The sequence below is a fragment of the Sturnus vulgaris genome, chromosome 6 (genome assembly GCF_052056855.1).
Source record: "Sturnus vulgaris isolate bStuVul1 chromosome 6, bStuVul1.hap1, whole genome shotgun sequence".
NCBI lineage: Eukaryota > Metazoa > Chordata > Aves > Passeriformes > Sturnidae > Sturnus > Sturnus vulgaris.
This window is the reverse complement of record NC_142248.1, coordinates 6,190,980-6,216,039: the sequence shown is the minus strand read 5'-3', so window position 1 is coordinate 6,216,039 and position 25,060 is coordinate 6,190,980. Positions and strand designations below refer to the sequence as shown.

Below are 25,060 nucleotides of genomic sequence, written 5' to 3'. Positions count from 1 at the left end.
CCTCTGTCTACTCTGCCAGTTTAAAATTTTATATTGCTTTCAGTCCTCTGGATTTTGTTGAGCAGGTTTTTAGAACAACATAATTTTGGATCATAAGATCATGAAATATTTCTACTTTGTGCTAATATGTTCATTAGAGATAGTTGAAATTTTTTATTGAAACAGTTTTGGATTGGAAATTATTTTTGACAAAAAATATAAGCACACATTCATATATATATATATATATATATATATATATACAAAGCAGTGTTATATTATTATGATTGAATTTGACTCAAATTATATGAAACCATAACAATCCCTTGCTCTACTCTTTTAACATACTTCTAGTTTTAACAACTTTAATTCTGTGATAGGGAAAAATATAAAAAGAAATATCCTCATCATTTTTTATCTCATCTTTCTCCCCTTTTAAGTTTGTTTTCCCCACAGTTTAATTTATTATCTTCAATAAATTACGAATTTATCAAATATAAACTGCCTGATTTTAGACTGAAGAAAGACTGACATCTTAAATGATTAGTGACCACCTGTTTTTCTGTTCCACCATTTGAGTTAGTAATTGAAAGTTAAAGCAGGTAGCCTAAAAAAACCAATATTTTTTTCACCTTTTGGGGACAACTGATCCTAATGCACTGACCCTGTTTTAGAAAGCACAAGGAGAGTGAAAGACAGCTTTCAGATTAAGTGTGGTCAGCACCTGGTTGGCAATTAAAGATTTTATAGTTGGTGATCTCGGGCAGCTCAGTCATGAGGGACATGCTTTTGTATCCAGAGGAAATTCTTGTTTAATATGCATTTCAGATGTTGCTGCTTTTCAAAATTTTACGGAGAGGCATCCAGCATTAGTGTGTCTTCTAGCTCAGTCTCATTCTTCTTCTTCAATTTATTACAGTTTTATGGAAATTAAAAAGGAGCTGTGAGAAGAAAGAGAGAAGAGATATTTTTGGAATGCTTTAATATCCTGTCAGCAAGCTCTCCAGACAGAGTTAAGAAATTTTGATAGGATGGATATTCTTTTTCCCTTCCTTCCATCTTCTGGCTTACTAAAAATAAAACATATGAAGATACACAGTTTCATAGAAAATCATGCTGCAGTAAAAAAGGTGGCCATTATAGAGTGTCAATGTGTGTGATAACATGCATAATTTACCTAGGGGGAGTATGCAATTAGAAAATTAACCTTTTACATTTCTCTCTCTAATCAGGTGCAACAAATGACTACAGAATAACACATTAGCAGCTGTATTTACTGTATTTGCATGCTGTTAACAAGAAATTGATTTTGCTTCAAAAGAGGAGAATTGAGTCTGTGTCTGTGAAAAAGCACAGTTTGAGATGGCATGGTGGATCTTCGTATTCTTTTTATTCTTCCTTTCATTCTGCTAAAGGTGCATTACCAATGCCAGGCATCCTAAGGACATGTTCAAACACCTCAATTTTTCCTGTTTTCAGGAACAAAGGTATTTGTTATGTCTTTCTACCATGGTGATTCCAGCTTTGAAAAGGGCTATTTAATGCCAATTGTAATGACTTTTTTTTCAAACGAGATTCATATTTTCTATTAAGAAATGGATAGACACCAATTTCATTATGAAAGAGCAGTCTACAAGTAATAATGTATTTTAATCACTATGAACTTTATCTGAAATTATTAATGTAGCAAAATTAAAGTCTCCATATCTGACTACCAATATCCAGAATATTTCTGCTCCTGTATTGTCAGCCATACAAAACATCATGTCTATGGTGGTCTCAGAGGAATTTAGGATGACAGCAGGAGATAAAAAAGGCCAATAGTGCAATCCTCTCTTTCAGCATGTTATACTTTGTGTTATCATCTATCAGAAATGACAAGGGCTATGAGAGGACTCTCTTTATCCACATACTGAAACAATGTGATTTCTGCTATTCTGAAGATTACTCCTCTTCAACAATAAATATACATATAAACTTCTGAGGAAATTTGAAAGAGTTTCATTAGAAAGTGGAAAAAAGTCAGTTTGACAAGGAGCAGTCAGATTCTGGAAGAAAAAGGAGCTGTTTTGGAAGATGTAAGGATACCAGTATTACCTTAACTGAGATTGACCCATGCCCCTCGCAGTAAGGAAAAATTAATCATTAGGAAAAATGCTTTGACAGTCACTCTTCAGAATGTCTAACATTTCGCCAGTGATTTTTTTTTTCTTTATGAGGAAAATTTAGAAGATGGTAAAAAGCCAAACTCAAGATCTGAGCCTCTCTGGCAGGGCTATGTAAGCCTGGACAAAACATTTGTCCACTCTGAGCTTCAATTTCCTTGTCTGCCAATTTGGATATCAATAGTCCCTTTCCTCACAGGGTATTGACTGACTGAATGCAGGAATGTTTAAAGTTTGTGCAATTATAATGGGGATCTGCATCATAGGCTTCTTAAAAAACTTAAAGAAATTTCAGTTCTATAGAAAGTAGTTTTATTCAGAATTTTGTCCTCCTCTGTTATTCCTGGATAATACTCCACAGAAATTTCTCTTTATGCAGTTATCTGGGACACCTTATTCTGATTTTGTACTTCACTCATGCTTATTCAGAGTTTCATTCTTGGAAAAAAAAATAGCTAAATCTAGCTAGCTGGGCTTGTTCAAGACAAAGACTGAAATGTACCTATTGAATCTAGTTTTAGATTGTGCTCTTGAACGAGTTCCACTGTGACTAGGAAGAGAGGGTTCGAGTGGCCCCTTTTCAGGGTTAAGTTTCCTTGAAGGGAGGAGACTAAGCCCTCAATTTTAGGATTTTAGCGACTTGTTAATCAGTGAGGTTTAACATATATATGGTAAATGAACTGGAGTGACAGACTGGACCAATTGCTAGAATCCCTAGAAAAGCACAGCAGTGAAGCATAACCACCTTTTCCTTCTCTTGTGGCTCAATTTTAAATAACAAGCAGCTACATTTGTGCTTTTCAAGGCTGCATATCCAGCCAGTGTGCTTCCTGATGGGAACTGGATAAAGACTCCTTGGGCAGCTTCATGTGAAGGAAGTGAAATTTTGTCCCCATTCCACCACAATGGAGATGATCCCTGTATGGAAGGTGGACCTTAGGCAGGGCGTTTGCTGGTTCACTGACTTTCATTACAATTCTGCAATAATTAAATATACTAATAATATAATAAATAATACTAAATAATATAATAGACATACTCACCTCAGTACTGTGCAAATAGACTTTTAAATACTCTACAAGTGTGCATAAGAACCTGCACCATCACAGAGTGTCTTAAGTATATGTTGTGTGGCATCATATACATTTGTGTGTGATATTATGTACATATATATATATATCTGTGCTGCCATCTCCATGTGCTCAATGCTTAAAACCAGCAATCTCCCTGTGCAAACATGAGATATATTCTACCTGATGAGTGCAGGTAAACATTGATCAGGATGTTGGTTTCACCACTTGACAAGCCACACCCCAAATAGAATATGACAGGCCTAAAATAAATCTGTTAGATTCAGTTGCAGAATGTATATTCCCCCGGGACACCAAAAGTGAGCTGTCAGAATTGTGTTCAATAATGCTCAAGTTATTTCCCTGTAGAGGATAGAAATAGAAAAATAGTGATCTTCTGGACTGTATTTTATAATCTTTGTGGGTTATGATGAATTTTCACATTTTTTCCTCAGCAGGACTATAGATGAGTCACCTCATGGCTTCGGGTGAAAACAGAGCTTGTACAATTTGATTTAGTTTGTTGTACTGATATGCATTTTTAAATTTAAACAAGTGCTTCAAATGTAATTATTAAAGCAGTTGAGCAGATGCTGACCTGTTTTTTTGTTGTACAGTTGCATAACAGAGAATATTACCTGCTCATATTGCTTTTGAAAAGACAATCTATTTCATCATATAACTTAAAGGTTAGTCCTGATAAACTGCTGTTTTGCAAGGTTCTGAGGAAAATAAAATAGTAACCTCTATCATTCTGTACCTAAAAAAATAGGAATGCCTCCAGAGACTTGGATTGCAAATTTGATTTTTTATAATTAACCTAATCAAAGTAACAATATGCTTTATTGAGACATTACACTGAATGGTCATCAGAGTTGATAACTTATTTAGTTGCTTGTTAACAAATGAGCTATTCTGAGTGCTATTACTCTCCTTCAATTAATTGAAGTATGCAATAAGAGTACAGTTCATGTACAGGAACATTATTTTTAATCTCCTAATACTGTATACATCAAGCTTTCCATCATTATATCAAAGTGCTATGCCTTTTTACTAGTAATAAAATCCATAACCTTGATAATAATTGGTGAATATTAAACATTTCAGAAGTTCATATCAGGCCTTCAGCTCATGATACTTTAATTTAGGTAATTTTGGCTTATTTTGTTTTCAGAGAAAGGTGATGAGTTGATGAAAACAAAACATATCATAGGTTATTCATTTCAGTCCTACCAGACCAGACAACAGAAATGCCAATATAAAAAGTGACACAAAAAGAGTATCACCTGGAGTTGAAAAGGCATGCAAAACTTCCAATTACTTCAAGAGGTTCACATGGTCCCAACTCTCAAGCCTATCTTGTTCCCTCTGGATGGAATTTCTTCCTTCCAGCATGTCAAGCACACCACACAGCAAACTTGCAGTCAGTCCCACTGCCCACGACAATGACAGAGATGCTCAACAGTGCCAGTCCCAGGGCTGATCCCTAAGGAATGCCACTTGTCACTTGTCCCTTGTCCCCACGTGGACACGGAGATATTGACCCCACTCTTGCAGGCAGCTCTTTATCTCCTGGGTGGTTCATCCATCAGATCCATGTCTCTCCAGGCTAGAGGCAGGGATGTTGTGTGGGACAATGTCAAATGCTCTGCACAAATCCAGGTAGATGATGTCAATCCTTCTTCCCTCATTCAGTGTTACTGTAGCCTTGTCATAGAAGGCCACCAAATTTGTCAGGCATGATTTGCCCTTGCTGAAGCCTTGCTGACTGCCACCAATCACCCTGTTTGCCATGTGCCTTAGCAGAGTTTCCATGATTTAGACAGGCACTGAGATGAGGCTGACTGGCCTATATCTTCCCCCAGGTGTTCCTTATTTCTCTTTTTAAAATGGGGGTTATATTTCCCCTACTCCAGTCGGTGAGAGCCTCATTGGACTCCATGGCTTCTTGAATAGGCTGGATAGTGGCCTAGCCACTTCTAACAGTTGCCTCAGGTGCCCACCCTTGTGCCTTGAGGGTCAGGTGGGAGGAGTGCCCAGGTTCCATCCTGTCAGGCTCTGCAGCAGCTCCCCATTTCAGGAAACCTCCCTGGAGGCCACAGTCCCCTGCTCTTCTCTGGGGGAGACTTACTTTCCTTAGCTCATTCTTTGGTATTTCTGCAAAGGGAGCAAAGATTAACATTGTTATGGGTCAAATGACAAAACTGATGTGAACTTCTACACCCTAAGACAATAAATTTAGGATCATGATTTTATTTACATTAATATCTAAAATTATTAATAATGCTGTATCAGTCTCAGTTACTGGACCACCAGATGAGCCTGATTTGACCTGGAATCTGGAATAACAAAATAATTCTGTCAAATGAGCCAACGTGCGTTGTTTAGTTTATTCTCAATAGAAGGTGGTGGTTGAAAAGTTACAGTAATGTAAGCATAGGCTAATATGAATCCTGTTAAAATAAAAACAACCAGTCACAAAGTTCTGTTTTGTTTTGTTTGTATTTGACCTTTCTCTGCAGTATTTTGATTTGTTTGGTTGGCTTTCTTTGGATTAAATTTTTTTTAACTGTGCTTGAAATTCAGCGGCCCTTTGCAAGAGCTCTGTGAGTTGTGTCAGTCTCCATCATTTCCTGTATACATCCTGAAGTGTGTGTTCTGCCAGAGACCCTTGTAAGCCTTCCTGAAACTGCCTCATGCCAGCACTGATGAGCACTCCAATATTGCCTAGGAGGATATTATCTCAATTATAAGAACTTACTGGAGAAATATTTATACCTTGTAGCACTGACAAAAAATAATGAATTTTTGGTTAATGGTTACTTCTATGGATGTATGATATATCCCAGCACTTTCAGAAGAAAGATGAGAACTTTTAAAAGCTGTATATAAAAAGGTGATTTGTAGGTGACTGAAAGCTAAGATTAAGTGTGAGTTGGTGGCAAATAATAAATCAGTAAGGCAGTTTTGATCTATTCAGTGTTTTCATAACCCTGACCCAAAAGGGGACTATCAGCAAGAAAACATGGCAATATTCTTATAATATAGGTCAGTATTCTTATAATATTTGCAATTTTTTTTCTATTTACATAACTTATTTATTTACAATATGGCTGAAGAATACTGAATGCAAACTCTTGGGCAAAATTCTACTCCTGTGCCAAGGCACTAATAAGTCATTTTGTGTTTCTGGTTTGTTGTTCTGTTAGGTTTTTTTTGTTTTGTTTGTTTGTTTGTGGTTTTCTTGGTTGGTTAGTTTTTTCAATTATAAAAATAAAATTTAAGGAATGCAGGGGGAGGTTGGTCTGTCTCAGGAGATGTAGGCTATTTTAGATTATTTTTGTTGGAAATCTGGTATTCTAAGAAGTAATACTCCAGAGCCTCATAAACCAGAATGCTTCGGGGCACTTTGTGTTAGATCTTCCTCAGCAGACATCAGACAAGTAAAAGTTGTCATCTAAACTAGTCATCTAGTCTTCCTTTTTAGTCAATGGCGAGAAATAAACACCTTTGGGGAATGATTCATCTCACTGAAGATGAGCATCTGAGACAGCTTGGACAAATTGTCTGCCTACAACATCTAGTTCTCTCAATAATGAGAGCTTATACAACCAGTTTAGATTGAGACAATCTTCATGATATTTGAAACTAGGCAAGACAAATCCCATGTCTCATGCCTTTTTGGAATGAAAGAACACAGAAGAAGAGAAAAATAACAGTACATTAAACATTAAATTGTTCCAGGAATAAGTTAACCAAATAATTAACAAATATTTTCAAACTCATATTTTCAGCTGTTTACTTTTAAGTACTTGACTAGTGAAAGGAAATGGTGTTCAGAAATGCACTATTCTGCTGTTCTTAACCAACATTTGTTGAAAGATCTTGTGATGTTTATATTTCAAAGTGTAAATTCAATCTTGTTTACAGGAATTAAAACGATGTTTCTACATTTTTAAAGGCAGCAAGTGTAGATTATAGTTTGCATTCTGAAAAACAAAGCAGTTGGAGGAAAGGAATAAGGGTATTCTAGCAGGGTTTTTGAAACACAAATCATCAAATCTTAAAACTAAAGGGAAAAAATAAAAGTTTTATCTCCTTATGAAACCATATGCTTATAGTATAGTGCTTATAGTATAGTGGAAGATAATAACAATGACATAAGATTTGCAGTAACTATGGAATAAATCTTAGAAGATACACTAAAAAAAGTAAAATTTCAATCTAATGTAAATTACTTTGGTATGAGAGCTGAATTATTTAAGAAAATAATTTGGTCTTGCTAAAGCTTATGCAGTTGAATGGTGGAGATTGATTTGTAAAGCATCATCATCAGTGGTAAATTCAGGTGGGATTTCCTGATTTTATTTAATTGTTCTCACAGTAGTCCTTCACTAAACAGATGATAGAATGAAAGTGATAAATTATTTTGCTCAGTTTAAATTCTTGGAATTAATATTTTTGATACTCATTTTTCCAGTATATAGACAATATAATCTGTTCTGCAATTATGTTTAAACGTGACTTGAACATTGAAGACATAACCAAGTTTGTTACTTCATGTGGCCTTGGTTTTGCCAATTGAATCTGTAGTTTGCTCATTCCAAAAATGAATAGTGCCTAGAGGTGAGTCAGAGAATGTATGCACATTTTAAAGGACATTAGAAAAAATTTGCAAAGAAACAGAGTGCCATATCAACAAAAGGCAAATTGTATGCTGGGGATGGGCAGCAGAACTACAGCTCAAGTTACAGCAGTATTCAAGACTTCATAAACACTTTCTACCTGTGCCACAGGATGTTGATGTAAATACTAAATTCAGAGGTACCCAGGAATCTATACCCTTCAACTCTTACCCCATAACCTCCCCTGTATTATTCAGTTCTCAATCCTGGGAATTGCTTCACATAATATTTAGAGTATAACTGCTCTAGGATATGTGGAAAATCATAGCAGGACTGCAAGAACTGTGTGCCCTCTGGGATGCTCACATTTGTCAAAGATGCAAGGTGGAATATACAGGGGAAGAATATAAATACATTCCATCACCACTTACACCACTACCTAATGGAGGTTGAGTCTGTTCTGCAATATTCTCACTTGTAAAATATGACTATTGAGTACACCAGAAGGTGACAACTCTGCAATTTAGCATTCATACTATTTTAAAAAGTATGAATGGCAAGGACAGAATACACTTTTTTCTCTCTTTTTTCTCTCTGTTTGCTGTGTGTTTGGCAAAGGATTTTTTAAAATTCAATATGCTGATTAAATCTCAGGGTGAATCAATTAAAAAAAACCCCACATTTACTTACATTCTTCTGTAGATTCAAACTAAGCAGTTGTTTTCATTCATTGTATCAATTGCATATTTGTTGGTGAGGAAGGCTTCATTCTGGATATGCTCAAAATTTTCTCTTTAAGACTGATTTATTCTGCCAAAGAATGTAAAGAACATCTATCACAATCCCTTTAGCCTACTACAGTGTTTCTGAAGATAGACAGTTGTGAATGCTTAGGAAAAAAAATTTATCAGAACTGAGAAATTCATACTGTAAGACTCCCAGCAATTTGGAATTTAGTATCTTATGCCAAACTTTGTCTTCAACTTTGTGTTTAATAGCTCTTGACATGCATTTCTTTCATGTGTTGATTCCTTAACTGTAAAACAATAGTCATAATTTTAAATTTTGTTTATTAATCTTTGATGGTATATATTTGCTTAATAATTTGGACATTGCTGAAGTGTCCAGAATCTACATTCAGTGAATATTAATACTATAGAGTATGTTTTGTCAGTCCAGTAATGCCCACAACCTACTAGATTTTGTAGCTCACTTCAGTAAAATCATCAGGAACACCAATTTTCTGTCCTTGAACAATAAACAGTTATTTCCTCATCAGAATAAACTCTAAAATAGAGCAGAAAGAGGTATTGGAGCTTAGGAAATATAGTCCATAATTTGGATTCAGACATGACAGAGTACACTTGGGTTTTGTTTGGACTCTAAGTCTGGAAAATGCAGCTAATACAAAGCGTCTCACTAAGTGAGAAAATACGAAATGCTCTTAAATCCTAACATTGCAAATCACTGTGTAAATGCAAGGAAATAAGAATCCTTCTAGTGCACGTGCAGAAGATCTCCAGAGTGCTAGAGAAATTAAGTGTGTGGTGCCTGGCCCCAGTGCTGCAGAGCTGGCCCCTGGCAGCAGCCTGTGTGTGCCTTGCTAGCAGGCTGCAGTGAACAGCTGCAGGGGAACGAGGTGATAAATTAAAGAATGGTGCTCCAATGATTAGGTCATTAGGTCTTCCTGACAAATGGTGAGCATGTTAATTGGTGGTTAAAATTAATATGTCCATTTTGGCTTCTGATAAAGAAGCGAAAGGAAACCATCTGATTATCATTAGAGAAGACCGTCTTTTGATTTAGGTACACACAAATATAATTTTGGGAGGTAACCTACAAAGCACATAAAATCCTTAATTTCTTGTAGTGACTTTTAACAGGCTGTAATATTGTCTTTCAGTGAATCAATGGAAACCTCACTGGTTGAAATTTGAGGGTTATCTGAAAAAGATTTTGGAATGGAACTTTATGTACTCTGTCTCTATCATTTTCATTCTGAGATATATGGCTCTGTTGAAAAAAAAGCAAATCAAGATTTCAGTTCTGCTGTGTCAGTACAGAGGAGGTCTGTGTGCAAGAAGACATCTCTATATGGCTAAATGCAGAATGGGATGCTTTCCACAGAAGTTGAGTTAACATGGCAAAGAGGTAACACTGTAAATTATACTGTTCCTTGAAAAATCAGAATCAATATAAATAATAGTACATATAACAGAGTAAGACACAGTATGGAACTCAATCACACCAAATTGAATTGAAGCAAATAATATAGCTTAGAATATTTCAGTTGTAAGGGACCTACAAACTATCATCTAAACTGCCTGACCACTTCATGGTTGTGTAAAAATTGATCATATTCTAAGAGCATTGTTCAAGTGTCCTTTAAACTGTGTCAAGTGACTCCTTCCTTCCTTCCTTCCTTCCTTCCTTCCTTCCTTCCTTCCTTCCTTCCTTCCTTCCTTCCTTCCTTCCTTCCTTCCTTCCTTCCTTCCTTCCTTCCTTCCTTCCTTCCTTCCTTCCTTCCTTCCTTCCTTCCTTCCTTCCTTCCTTCCTTCCTTCCTTCCTTCCTTCCTTCCTTCCTTCCTTCCTTCCTTCCTTCCTTCCTTCCTTCCTTCCTTCCTTCCTTCCTTCCTTCCTTCCTTCCTTCCTTCCTTCCTTCCTTCCTTCCTTCCTTCCTTCCTTCCTTCCTCCCTCCCTCCCTCCCTTCCTCCCTCCCTCCCTATCTAATTGAGATATGCATTAACTGAGGGGTTGACTGAGCCAATACTGACTTCAATTACATATTATTTTTCAAACTATACCTTCATAGCAGTTAGTGTTATTTTAATGCTGTATCACAAGAGGGCTGCTTTTGAATAAATGCAGGCAAACAAGAGATGGCATTATTAAGCAAAATGCTATGCTATCAATTTTAGGGCTGATTAGTCATTTCATAGCCCCTAGTGATAGACAGCACCAATTTTTTATTTATTTTAAACAGTTGAGGTGGCTTTTCGTCCTTCTCTAAAACATCTTTCTCAGAACCATTTGTATTGAACAAGAGTAACTTGGCAATTCTTTTCCTCTTGTTGACTCCAGGGACTGCCATCATGATTCTGAGAAGGTTGTTCTGAATTACCTTTACATTCCTATAATTTTCTCCTTCTTTTTTCAAAGCCCTCTGCTAAAAAAAATGCAAACATTTAATTTAATTTGAAATTCTGGTGCATCATCAGTGTGGTTCAATGATTGACTCTAGATTAGAGGAACATAATAAATACTTATCTAAATATTTTGTTCATATTTTCTTTCTATTGTTTATTTTTATGGGTTTTTTTTCACTTTTACACTATTATACAGTGTGAATAAAAAAAATTATGTAGAACAAAAGCTGAATAACAACCTTTTATATGTCCTTTGCACCTTTATAAATGCTGACAGTAGGTGAATGCAACAGCAGCAGTTTAAATGTTTGATTCTGTGAATTAGATTTTGTCTCAAAATAAACTTAAAAATCCAAGGGAGCTCTGAGATCTAGTGCTACCATCTTACAGTCAAAAAAAATGTAATATACATAAAAGTGAAAAAAATTATACTTTTGTCTTCCGTTCCAATAAAGGAAGGGGAAAAAAAACCCCAACAACTAACAGTCCTTTAACCATCAAAACATGAGCCACTCCTTCAAATAAGTACTTGAAAGAATAGATAAGAGTTTTTCTGTGTTATAAAGGTCAAAATGTAGCTTCTACCAAGCCATACAGGAAATATTAATTTCATAATGTCTGGTTAGGGAGTCCTCACTATATTTGCACAGTTTCTCTTGTATTTAATTTTCATTATTTGTGTTAATATGTTACATGATCTGCAGAAAAGTCACATTTAATAAAAAAAACTGTCTTTTTTTTTTTCCTCCCTACTTCTACATTTTGCAAGAATTTAGTCTTAGGAAGAGCTTTCTTCCCAACAGATTTTTATTTTTAAGGGACTGAAAATATAGTTCATAAAAATCTATCCACCTGTGTCAATATTTTCACAACCTCTTGCTTACTTTGGCAAAAGGGTTTGATATTAACTTTTAACCCAAGACTTTCACAGACTCAGAACTGTGAACGAAATATGAAGACTCTTAGACTGAATAATTTGCATGAATCACATATTTAAACATGGAAAGCACAGAACATGCAGAAAAAACAATTGTGAACTCCAGAGTTCAGGGGACTGAAAATTTACAAGCTGAGATAAATTTTATGGTAAATTTTCCTCATGAGAAGATCAAGGAAGTGGAGACAGTTTAATTTCAAGTCTTGAAATACTGGTTGAAAATACAAACACTAACCACAAATAGAGATCTCCTCTATCTCTAGATAAGTTTTACATATATACATAGTATAAAAATGATGAATGGCCTTTATCTTGACCTCTGAGTTCATTTTAATCTCAGTTTCTTCTCCCCTGCCCTGCTGAGGAGGAAGTAATAGAATGGCTTGGTGGCCATGTGGCAGCCACTGAAGGCCAACCTACCACAGAAAGATATTTCATGTTTTGTAGGAAGCATCAACTCAACAAATAGCTTTCTATTAAAACTTCATCCAGTTTAATAGTTTTTGAAACTGTAAGAAAAAAATTAATCTCTAATGTAAATCATTAAATTTGAATTTCACCAGCAGTGGAGTTACTTAATTAAATACAATACTTGCCTGATGGAGGTAATGAAATATTTTCACTGAAGTTTACAGAGTTTATGTTTCCTATTTATCACTGACAAATGCATGGTTATAACCAAGTGAAGAAATTCTAATATTCACAATTTGGAAAAACTGGTTGTAGAAAGGTTTAGCTATTAGTTTGGAAAAAAACTAAAGTGTTCTCCCCTCTTTCTTCACTCTCACTTTTGGATTTTTTTCATTGAATTAGTTGCCTGTATCTAATACAAAAAAAAAAAAAAATAATATCGTTTAATATCCTGTGTGCCATACTGATTTCCTGTGTAAAACTAACTTAAATTCTGTGATGTTTTTCTATTCACTCAAGTTGTACTGATCATAATTCTTATACATCTGATACTTCTGTCAGATACTTTAATTGTATTTATGAGTTGCTGTTTTATCTCTGATTTCTAAAAATAAAAATTTAGCAAGACATCTTTCAAAGGAAAGGTGTGTAGTAATTAAAGTCAACTTATTTTCCACAATACTTGAACTTAGACTTGGTAGCTTTTTAATGACTTTTTTGACATTCATTATTTCAAGCTGCTGTAGAACTGTGGTTGAGAATCAAAATACAACCTGAGCAGGTGGATTGTGGGCTCCACTCCCACTTTTATTTCAGAAATAAATGGCTTTGTCTTTACTAACAGAAGTGTATTGAATATGTGCCTATATGCATCTGAGCACACAAGTGTGTGCAAAATACGTTTGCACAAACACACATATAATATCTATTTCAATGTGAACATGTGTTTCTGAGGAATAAAGTTAATCTGAAGGTGACGCTTTTCAGTTTTATCTCAAGCAAACTAGAAAGGTTTGGTGACCTCTATCAAAGTTCTGTCTGGGGGAGGTGTTTTATATGTGTTAATTAGCTTAAGAATAAAAGGTATTTTTGTTTTTTTAAAGCTCCCAAAAGAAGCCACATATTATCAAGCACCAGAAAACTAAAGAAGTTTCTACACCTCAGATAATTATTTGATATTAAAAAATGTTTTCTGATAAATGATAGGGACATAGCAAGCTTAGGGTTAGACTCTCGCTCTAGGTTGATTCTATAAATGTAAAATTTTAATGCACCTTCTTTTTAAGATTTATTTAGAAACAAACCAAAAAACCCTCTGCAACAAACAAGCAAATGAATAAGTAAAATCAGAATTTAAAACAGGCGCAAAACAGATACTTTTAGACAGAGATATTTATCTCCAGAAAACTTTTGTCAAGAATAGTTTAAAAGCAACTTTACTAAGATTTGCAAGAAGTGTTCAAGTCTTTGATAAACTTGTGTTCCCTTAGCTTTGATGACAATAATGGTGGCATTTTGGTGGTGTACATAATGAAGTGTATTTCAGAATATTTTTCTGCCTTCACAGAGATATTACTCTTTTACACTTCTTTTGACACAGACAGCTATAATGATTTTTATTATTTTCTTTTTACCAGAAGACTATGTGAATCCAGTTTAAAGCTAATTAAACACAAAACACTGAAAAAGTTTCATGTGATGATGGGTCTGTCATTAAAGGCTTTGGAAAGCTTTAAAATGTGACCTTAAATGGAGACTTAGCTCATTACCAGTCTTCTGAGCTGGATATTTTTCAAAAATCAAGGCTGAATATGGCTTCCTTTAGTCTTTTAAAATAAATAATCCATGGTTTTTTCATAGAACGCTAAAAGTGCACAGATTAGATCTTTAAACCACCAGGTGGTGTCAGCTATTAAAGGTTACTTCAAAAAGTAGCCAAGTACTCATGTCAGCTCAAAGTGTGACCCACCCCATCTAGCTATTCTAATCAAAATCAGAAAATCCATAAGAATACTAGACAGAAGTAAAGCAAACCTGTGGTTTGTGTTGTCAAGTGAATTGTCAGCTGAGACTGTTCTGAGTGCTTGTTATCCCTACCGGTTCAAATGTGTGCAACATACATTCAACATTTCTATTAAGTTTACTCTTTTTACAATGACCTTGAAAAAGTGTCCCTCTCATTTCATTGCAAAAACAGAAATAAGGAAAAAAAAACTACAGTCAGTCTCTCAGAAGTAGCCTCTGGTAACAGTAATTCCCATTCTACTTATTTTTGCCACTGGATTTAGACAGCTCCCCCTTATCACTGAATGTGGAATTAAAAATTGCCCTTTTATTACCACTAGATAAGGAAGAATAGGAATTACCCAATCGCAGTATAACATTTATGCATGGTGATGCATGCTATTTATATTAGTGAAAACACCAAATATTTCTATTTCAGAGTCTCATACATCTTCTCTAGGGAAAATAAAGAAATCATTAAACAAACAGAAAAACGAACTCAATGATATTCAAAACCTAAGGCCAGAGGTCCTGCCATCAAGAACAAAGATGTTTCACAACTAGACCCTGAGGACTGTGTCTGCCAAAGGGAATTGTCCACATCTTAGCATCTCTATTGCCATTTGTTTGCCATCGTTTCTGGCTCAGCCTTGGGGGGATGCCAGGAGCAGCCGAGCAGGAATGCATTTCTGGAGCAGTGCAGATCCCCTCGGGTTTGCTTCAGCACCCCTGTGGGACCAGGGTCACTTGACAGGGGAGGGGAACCTCCATGCACCCCCTCTCCTGCTAATTTGGTGCCAGGGTCAGCAAGAGATGCCCAGAGCCTGGAGAGGAACTGCAGGCCAGCAGAAGATAATCTGAAGAGCAGAACAAAGGAATTCCAGTCGCTCCAGCCAGTAAGTTGGCTTCACTGGGATCCAATTTAAATGTCTCTATACAAATGTATGTAGCAAGGAGAATTGGAGGAGTTAGAGAGGCATATGCTTACAGGGCTGTGATCTTGCTGACATCACACAGATGTGGTGGAATGGCTTTTATGTCTGGTCAACACAGAATTAAATCAGGCCAAGGATTTCAAAGGCAGCACAAAAAACTTCTATAAGTACATTGGTGGTATAAGAAAGGGTAAGGAAAATGTGGGCCCTCTACAGAGAAAAACAGGACACCTGGTTATCCAGGACATGGAAAAGGCTTTCACAGAATAACAGAATCGATTAGGTTGGAAAAGACCTCTGAGGTCTTCAAGCCCAACCTGTGACCAAGCACCACCTTGTCAACTAGATCATGGCACTGGGTTCCCAGTCTGCTCTTAAACACCTTTTAAAATGGTAATTCCAGTGATTCTACTACTTCTTTGCACAGTCCTTTGCAATGTCCAGACACACTTCCTGGGAAGAAATTCCTCCTAATGTCCAGCCTAAATTTCTCCTGGTGCAGCTTGAGACTATATTCTCTCATCCTGTTGCTGGTTGTTTGGAAGAAGAGGCTGACCTCCACTTGGCTACAACCTCCTGTCAGAGAGTGGAAGAGAGTGTTGAGGTCATGCCTGAGCTTTGTCTGGTCCAGGCTTTGAGCAATCTGGTCTAGGGGAAGGTACATCTGCCTGTGGCAGTGGGGTGGGAACCAGATGATCCCTAATGCTTCCTCCAGCAAAGCCATTCTATAATTTTGATTCAGTGTAAGGTGCAAGAGACACAGCCAGGCACAAAAGATCCACCGTGATGCTCAGGGATGAACTAAATGCTGCTCTGCAGGAGAGGGACTGGGTGGCAGCCCCCAGGAAGGCTCCTCACAGCTTTCCCTCAGCCAGCTCATCACACAGGTCTGCTATTTACTGAGCTGTGACAGCTCAGGCGGGGGTAGCACATGCAGCTCTGTCCCTAGAAGGGGCACAGCTAGATGTGGCAGGGACTGATAATGTCCCTGGGGCCCCAAAGAATGCATTCAGCCACCTGGAAAACCCACCTTAGTCTGCACCCAGCTCTGCAGGTTAAGCTTGCTGTGAGCAGAGTGATGGCAATGTCTTTCTGTTCCTTTTCTTTTCATTAAAGCTTGAAGGGGAGAAAAATCCAAAAGGGATTGCTAAGGACTTATTTAAAATTAATAAAGATGACTTCCATATATTGAAAACTGGTCATATATCTCTGATGTTACAAATAATAGGCAGAAACAGCTACAGTAAGTGGAATAAATTTGATAACACTTTAAGTAGATTAGCCAGAGAAGAACATATTGTGTGCTTGCAAGAATAAGAATAAGGAGGCAGAGAGAGAGAGGGGAAAGTCTCAAAAGCAGTTTTATGCTCAGAGCACCAGAGGCTGAACACTAGCACTTGCAAAAATTCACATTTGTCCTTTTTAATGCATTTCTCTTAAGTTTTCTATGATATTACGCATCATGAAATTAAGCTGGATTTTGTAATATCCAGTTAATATCTCATGTTATAAGAGAAGTGGAAAATTTGATGAAAGAAAAATGCCTTCTCCCAATGTCCCTGGACAAGGAGGCAGCAGCATCCTGTCATCTGATGCCTAACATCTAATGGATGAAAACTGTTGCAAAGACATCGTAGGTGCTCTCTTTGTCTATATACTAACTGCAGTGCCAGGAGATGGAAAAACTCTTATTTATCTTCTTTTTTTTTGATCACTGGAATAAAACACTCTCTATGGGAAATGATAATTCTGTACTTTTCTGCATATTTCTGACATATGGATAAATAATTAAGAAAGTGTTTCCTTTTATCAATGTCAAAAAGTTAGGAATGTCTCAGGACTGCTGCTTTGAAAGATTTTTACATGAGAGTTTGTAAAAGTGCCAGAATGAAAAGTTTCTCTCCACAGGGAAGAAGTAGAAAATGACAAGTCTCTTTCTACAATTTCTCTGCAAACTTTTTTAAGTCTACCTCGAAAATAAACTCAGTAAGTTAAAGGACAGTTCATCTGTCATTAATCATTCAGGTTTTTCACCTCTTTACAGATTGCCAGCCTAGTTGCTAGACATTTAATATTGTGTTTTCCATTACTAGCTGAATTTAGAATACCAACTAATTTTATCCTGCACCTATGACAGAGAAGCAACATTTGGTACTTCATTATATGAATCATCAACCCATGTGCTCTTGCATTCCGTAATCTGAAATAAAGGCCATTTAAAGTGCAGGTATATATCAGCTTGTATAACCAAGTTACCATGCAGGTTTTCCATCTCTGTAAATACCATCACTGCTAGTCAAAGTAGCTTTCTGTTTCTGCTGGTTGCTTTTGGACCTCTGCCCCTTAACTTTGCATGTTGAAAATGTCATCTTAGCAAGGCTCCCAAAATTGTTAACACTGATACAGCTGTCTTGCCAACAGCAACAGTATTGTTACATTGAAAAGTCACCACAGGTGAAATTGGAGTAGCCTCTTCCAAAAAATTTGCACTTGAAAGCTGTGTTTGTAATATGTAGTTAAACCTCTTCAGTATGCCTAAAATGAAATAGAAATTCATTCAGACTCCCAGTGCAGTTTTCTCCTTTCCCTCAGTGCTGGCAGAGCCCTGGCACCTGTCAGACAGAAGCTGTGAGCCTCTAACTCTGCGGAGTTAGAGGATGTTAACATGACCAGTATAGCCAAGCCAGTGGCAACACCATTGAAACGTTTTGTTTATCTTATGAAGGTCAGAACACTGGACATCCCCCTTAACGCTTGAGAAAGGGAGAGGAAGGAAAATTCTCATACTGGTCAAAGCAACAGACCCTTTCATGTGTACCTGCTACCAAAGAATTTTAGCAGTTGCCTGTATCAGTTGAAATTTATCAAGAAATTTTTCATTTCTACCTTCTTTACATCAGAGCAATTTGAATGCTTGCATCTGTTTGCATTAGAAAAGACAACACATAAACCCCCCAGACACTTTAACACATTATTTGAACACTTTAATGCATTAAAATTAAACACACAGCTGCTTCCTGGTCTTTCTGCCTAGCACTAAGTACTTACCCAGCTACTTCAGCAAGATTGGTCATCCCTTTTAGATAATATAGCACTTCAAATTAATTAAATTGAACAAAATGAAGAAGATGCATCTGCATACCTCTGTTTTTTACTCCAAAATATTGTCCATCTTTAAAACTTTAGCAGCTAGTTCTTCAGCAACAGTAGCTTGTTTATGCTCATCATCTCCCACAGCTCCATTGGCCTTCAAGTTAACCAGTGAAGGATAATGGTTTTTACTGGTTTTAATTTCTAAGAGCTGCTTTTTGTCTCCTTGTTTTTAGTTGGATTGCTTGTTCTCCTAATGAAGAGCACAGCAAATGCCAGATAACATTGGAGTACTGATTGACAGCAGTGAATACCTTGTTCACATGCACCTTGGAAAACAGTTGTTTGCCCCAAAGGTTGTAAAGTTAGAAAACTATTTCCTTTAGCTTAATGCTAAGGGCTTTGAGTGCCAAATCAAAGTGATAGCCCTGCTGCAATTTCTGAAAGAGTGGCATACACTGGGAAATGATTCACCATTCAGCAAAGACATTTGGCTAAATAAAATGTGGGATCCTCTAAACCCCAGGAACTTCCTTAGATAAAAGAATTGAGTAACAAAATAGCTAGGAGGACCAGACTACTTTGTTTTCTTTTAAAACGTTGTTATGTCTTGAAACTTTCATATGCACAACTGATTACACAAAATATTATTTTTCACTACATTACATGTCCATTGATGTGCCACTTTAAAACCTCCTTCCACATGACAGTGAAGATGAAACGAGCATGGAGATACACACACACCACTCACTCAAACAAATGTCATATGGTAATTGGTGATATTTTTCTGTCCTTTTCTAATAAACTAAATGTTTGTATTTGAAGAGCTTTGTCTTTTCTAGATGAGCCATTTCCTGTTTGTTTATTCTGCAGTAATAGTATCCATTATTAATACAAAGAAGAGGATTATCAATAATGTCAAATCTAGCTTTTCTTAAGATAACTAAGGTTTCTAGTCTGTTGCTGTCAAATCCAGAATTGACACAGAATATTTTGTTTCTAAATGTCAACAGATGATAATGGCAGCATCACCACATTCCCCAAAGTTCATACAGAGAGTCCAAAGTCTTAAAGGAACTGTCCACAAAATTTTAAGGCAACTGAACTACTGGGGCTTGGCTTTTGACATCCATAAGTGGTGTCTCATCTGATTATTTTTTATCAATTTTCATAAATAATAATATCCCATGGATTGCAGAGCTCATAGGAAAATACTAGAGACACTTTTTCTGACCATTATCTAAGTAGCTACATTCTGAAATAGCTCTCATTTATTTTGTTCTTTTCTTCAACAATTCTTACTCTGCCCAAAAATACTGTCTCTCTCCTTAAATCTTTATTTCCCTATGTGTGTGTCTTTGACCTCTTACAATACTGTATATCCTGCCTTGGAATGTCTCTGATCTCTATGGACATATCTCATGTAATGTTTCACTCTCCTAGATCTGTGATTTCATCTGACCATACAATGCTCTATATCTAGCTTGAAAACCTGACTGGTTAAACAAAAAACAAAACAAAACAAAACAAAAACAAACAAACAAAATCTGATTTTGGTTTATAGCTGACAAGTGTTTGGTTTAGATCGTTTTTTAAGCTTCATCATTAAACAATGCTCCTTTGTGAGCTAACAGGCTGTTTATTCTTTACTGAAGATGATTTGATAGTTTGCTTTCCAACTGCCACAGAAATCCAACCAAACATCAGAATTTCCCGAGTGGTTTACAAGTAGGGACTTGAAAGAATTTACTATTTGTAGGTCTTCCAAATTTTTATTTCTGTAACAGAGTATATAAAAGTCCTTGAAGGTCTGGGTTTCCAAATTCTAAGCCACACCACCTGAGCAGCTTAAATCCCAGTGCTTAGGGACAGCATAAAGCATGAGCTCAGCACTCTCTGGCCATTGGCCTCTCTGGGGCTGCAGAAAAGGAGAGACCTGGGCATTTTGTTCACCAGTTTTGTCAGGCTGACATACATGGCAAAGAATCCAGGGGAATTTTTTGCAATCAGCATTTTTCAGTACAAACTCTCTTCCATATGAAAACTCTGTTAAGTCAACTAAACAACAAATAAGGGCTATAGATTCAGTTCCATCATCAAAACAGATTTCTTTGACAAATGTAATACAGCAAGACATTTCTTTTTCAACTTCACTAGTATTCGATTCTTTTCAACATTTGATGTAATAAAATGTTCAACCTTGTGATGAAAACGTAGATTACAAGACTCAGAGAACACATGGATCAAACAAACACTGGTGCTCCAGAACAGCTTTATAAATTAAATGAAGTATGCTGAAAGTTTGAGTTGTTGACAGATATTGATAGATGTTAGAGATCTGGGAGCTCATCTGAAATGAATCTAGACTACGCAAACAACCACATCTAAACCAGCAGAAATTATGTGTTGAAAATTCCACTCGTTTTCAAAATATCAGAGGAGATGAAGTCTAAATGCTTTCCCATTCAGCTGACACCATTAAGGTAAAAGTGCTTCTTGATTTAGCAAAAAAAATCCAGACATACAAACAAACAAGCTAAAACTCAGCAGACTTTTTCAAACCCCAACAAAATCTGTCTATATCCTAACAGTTGTTTCCCCATTTCACACTCTCAGGTTATTTACTTTCTGTAAAACTCAAAGTTTACCTCGAGTTTTACAAAATTGCACTATTTTAAGTCAATAAGTTGCTGAACTTCAAAATTGTTTTCACAAGCTCAAAATATCATTGAAAGCAACAAGAAAAAGGGATATAAGCTGGACTTTGTAGAGCTCTCCTGAAACGAATATTTCATTATAGCCTTTCCAATAAAACTGAAAAAAATTATTTTCATACAGTACCATTTAAACATTGGTTACATTATATGAAAATTATTTCTGTGGAAATTAGTTTTCTGTCACATATAAATTAAGCTTAAAATTTTCTTGTAATTTGCCCTGCAGCACCTCAATACTTCTTTGGAAATAAAACTCACCTGGTGAACTCTGAGATTCCTTATCAGGAGAGAAAGTCTTACAGTGGAAGAGGAGGCCCAGTGTTTCCTTTCCAAATCAAAATCAGAGAAGGAGAGTTACTTATTATGTGTCTTCTTCCTAGAGACTGAAAATTAAGAAATGCATAAAGGTGATCTTAAGGATAATAATAGAACATTTTGAACTTATCAAGCCTAAGGCTCAGTAACAGGATCTTTGTATATTACATCTGCTAAACTGAAAAAGTTGCCATGCACTTTTTAAATTTCTGTCAAGCAGAGGCCAAGTTAGTATATGAAAACAGGCAGAAATATTGCATAATTTTTTGTTTGTTAATTATAAACAGTTTTACTGCCATTTTTCACTCCATTCTCATTTCAGGGAAAATTAATATTTATTAATATTGAAAATGAATCTGACCAATAATAGATTTAGGTGTTGGAATATTTTTTTCTTAACAGCATCAACACAAGTAAAGCATATTGCAAAAATACAGTGAGGCAGCTGCCTTGCTTTCACTTGCCTTACTTCTCAGTGAGCTTGCAAAAAGTGCATCAGTGATAGAGCTCAGGGTTTCACAATTAACAGGTTTACACAGAATTTGTCAGCTACAGCATTATGAAGCACATGAGGTGGGCAAGCATAAAGGTTTGGAAAGGACTATTTACTTTTCATATATCTATAAACAGGGTCTGTTCATTCAGTAATAATTCCTAGGGAAAGACATTGCTGAATTTGAAACTGTAACTGTTAGAATTTTAGATTTTAGTTATAATAATAATAAATCCTTGGTTATAACTGCACCTCAGTTTTACTACCTAGTGATTGAGAAAATGGAACTCAATGTCTTGTTGAAATAGTCAGCTGGAGAAAAACCTTTCCTTTCCTTTCCTTTCCTTTCCTTTCCTTTCCTTTCCTTTCCTTTCCTTTCCTTTCCTTTCCTTTCCTTTCCTTTCCTTTCCTTTCCTTTCCTTTCCTTTCCTTTCCTTTCCTTTCCTTTCCTTTCCTTTCCTTTCCTTTCCTTTCCTTTCCTTTCCTTTCCTTTCCTTTCCTTTCCTTTCCTTTCCTTTCCTTTCCTTCCCTTCCCTTCCCTTCCCTTCCCTTCCCTTCCCTTCCCTTCCCTTCCCTTCCCTTCCCTTTCCAAACAAATTTAATAAATTTTGTTTTCTCGATTGCTCCTATGTTTTCAACAGGGGCAATAAATTTTATTTCATTATTTCTGCAGTCCATTACCAACACCTTATTGCTTTGATTTAAATGAGAAATTCCTCTGGCTGAGCCGAGCAAAGCCAGAGGGAAAAGTAATTTTGTGATGCCATGGAGAGCAGAAGAGGGGAATTCTGTGACCCACAGAACAGCACTGTGAATGTTCTGCACCTTTTGCTGCTGAGGCCAGGTTCCCTCAAGGATGTGGCAGTCTGGAGGGCTCTGTCCCCATCCCCATCCCTCAGGAGGAGGTGACTTTGGCCACAGCCAAATTTGCTGTCACCGAAGCAGAGCAGTTATTACAAGCCCAATCTCTGTGGCTTCTCAAGAGCCTCCCAATGGTTTGTGACACACAGCTTCTTCTGAGCTCCTGCCACATGTGCTGTAAATAACTTGACAGCTAAATGATGCCTGGATGGTGCCTTAAGTTTTAAGTTTTTCCCATTCGGCTTAGATGTGCTTTTCTGATGTGCTAGGGTGATGAAGACAAAACAGTGCTATTCCAGTTAAGAACTCAAGGATAGTTTCTCCAAACTTCAGGCCCTAAGCACAAACAACGTGGAAACGTGGAGGGTGGGTTCATGCAAATGAACCAAAACCTATAAAAATGTGAGATTCTGTGACCAAGCCCTCCTTTGCTTCCATCCTGGAGCCAGACAGGCACTGATACTGCTAGGGCGTGGCTTTTGTAGGCCTTTCCTAGGCCTCTCAATAAATACCCATTTTATTCCCTTCAACTCTGTATTTAGCCTCTGTTGCAGCTCCTCAAGGCACCAAGGAGAAGAGGAGAAATGGATTAGGAGGACTTTAAAGATTGGGAATTACCTTAGAGATCCAAGAACGAGCCTGATTTTTGAGAATTCTATATAGATTGTTTTAAGAATCCAAGGAATAAAAACAATGGAGAGAAGAAACTTCTCTGCTTGGCTGACTGGAGCTGAGCAATTACAAAAAGTGAGGTATCATTGTAATGATAATCTTGAAAAGGGAACAAGTAAATATTGAACATCTCGAATTTAGATTATGCTGCAAGACACAAAGACACAGTACAAAAAGAAAAAAACAAACAAGCAAAAAATCTAGGAAATATTCTAATAAGAATATTACTAAAAACTACATTTACTTAATAAATATCTTTATACTGTGTAATATTGTATACTTGTATATACAAATGTGTATAATTGTGTGTAATGCTGTAATGTGTAATGTGTAATTATATGTGTAATATTGTAATGGTCTTGTTTTCATTCAGTTTCAGTCAAAATTACCAGATCCTAAAGTGTCAATGGATATTGAAATTTCCAGACATAACCAAGAGGCATATGGGCATTGCTGTTCAAAAGGCTCAGAACTTATTAGTCTGTTTCCTGTTTCACATCAAATATTGATGCTTCAAATGTTTTGTCTCTTACAAACTTTGGGCTTGATTTATTTAGAAATAAACAATATATATAATAATCCTGTGAGGAAATTAAATTCTGGTAATGCTATTTATTAAAATTTTACTGAGTACAAGGTCAGCAAGTTTGTAGAGTTATTTTCCTTGAGAATTTCTAATTCCTCCTGAGTTGATGATACAGGTAACAAAAGTGAATTTGGAATAGCAGTAGGATTTTAAGTAGCAATATAACAAACCTTTAAGAATTGTTATTCCAGGAATATGGTGATTTCAGCTTCAGGAACACTAGAGTGCTGCCAGAATTTCACCAACGATTCCATTTAGGCTCTGAAATAGGGCAATGAAAACTTCATGTGATATAGCACAAGACACCCTTTCTGCCAAAAAAAAGCTGGAAGAAATTCCTGAACCACCTTCTGCCAACTCTTCTTCTATGCAAACCAATATGTTTTCACTCAACTCTCCCTGATACTGAAACTTTTAGAAAAGTATCCAGGTTTGAAAAGACCTGAAAAGGTGCTGAATCCATTATCTCTCTTTGTAGATATTCCAATATTTAATTGCCGTTATGGTGAAAAGTGCATGGACTAATTTGGAATGTGTGAGCTCCAACAATTGGACGTGTTGGTTCCTGTAGAGCCTTTCTTTTCTAAACAAACACTGATTCATGTCAGCATAAAGACAGCATGAAGAAATGAATGAGCATCTCCTAAGGGAAAGATGATTATTATTCATCAGTACTCAGAGCTCCTGATTAATATTTCATGGCCATCACTCAGACTACAGACGGGAAGAAAGTCAAAATCCATATCAGACATATTGGTCAAAAAAAGCCAGGACTATTATTATTATTATTATTATTACTATTATTATTTATTGTCATTGTTATTATTAATAATAATTTAAATAGAATATTTGTCTCATGCTACTTAGGAGAGATATGTTCATATTCAGAGAGATATATAATATCCTTGTGTTTATAGCCACAATCAGATAAAAAATATGCCTGTCACATGTTTACAGGCAGAAGAGAGTGAATAAAAGCAATCCATGAAGATAAATAATAATTTAAAAATTAACAGAAAGATTTTGCAGCAGATTTCCACATCTAATTGTGACC

The 25,060-nt window shown here is 36.3% G+C and overlaps 1 long non-coding RNA gene across 1 annotated transcript; it reads right to left on the bottom strand.

Moving 5' to 3' along the window:
- Nucleotides 1-257: 257 nt before the first annotated feature.
- On the bottom strand, nucleotides 258-24,800 carry LOC148223297 (uncharacterized). Its single transcript, XR_015804411.1, has 5 exons — nucleotides 24,177-24,800; nucleotides 21,338-21,462; nucleotides 8,530-8,649; nucleotides 4,501-5,371; nucleotides 258-920 (listed from the first exon to the last, which is right to left on the bottom strand). It is a non-coding gene; the product is annotated as an uncharacterized LOC148223297 (long non-coding RNA).
- Nucleotides 24,801-25,060: the final 260 nt, after the last annotated feature.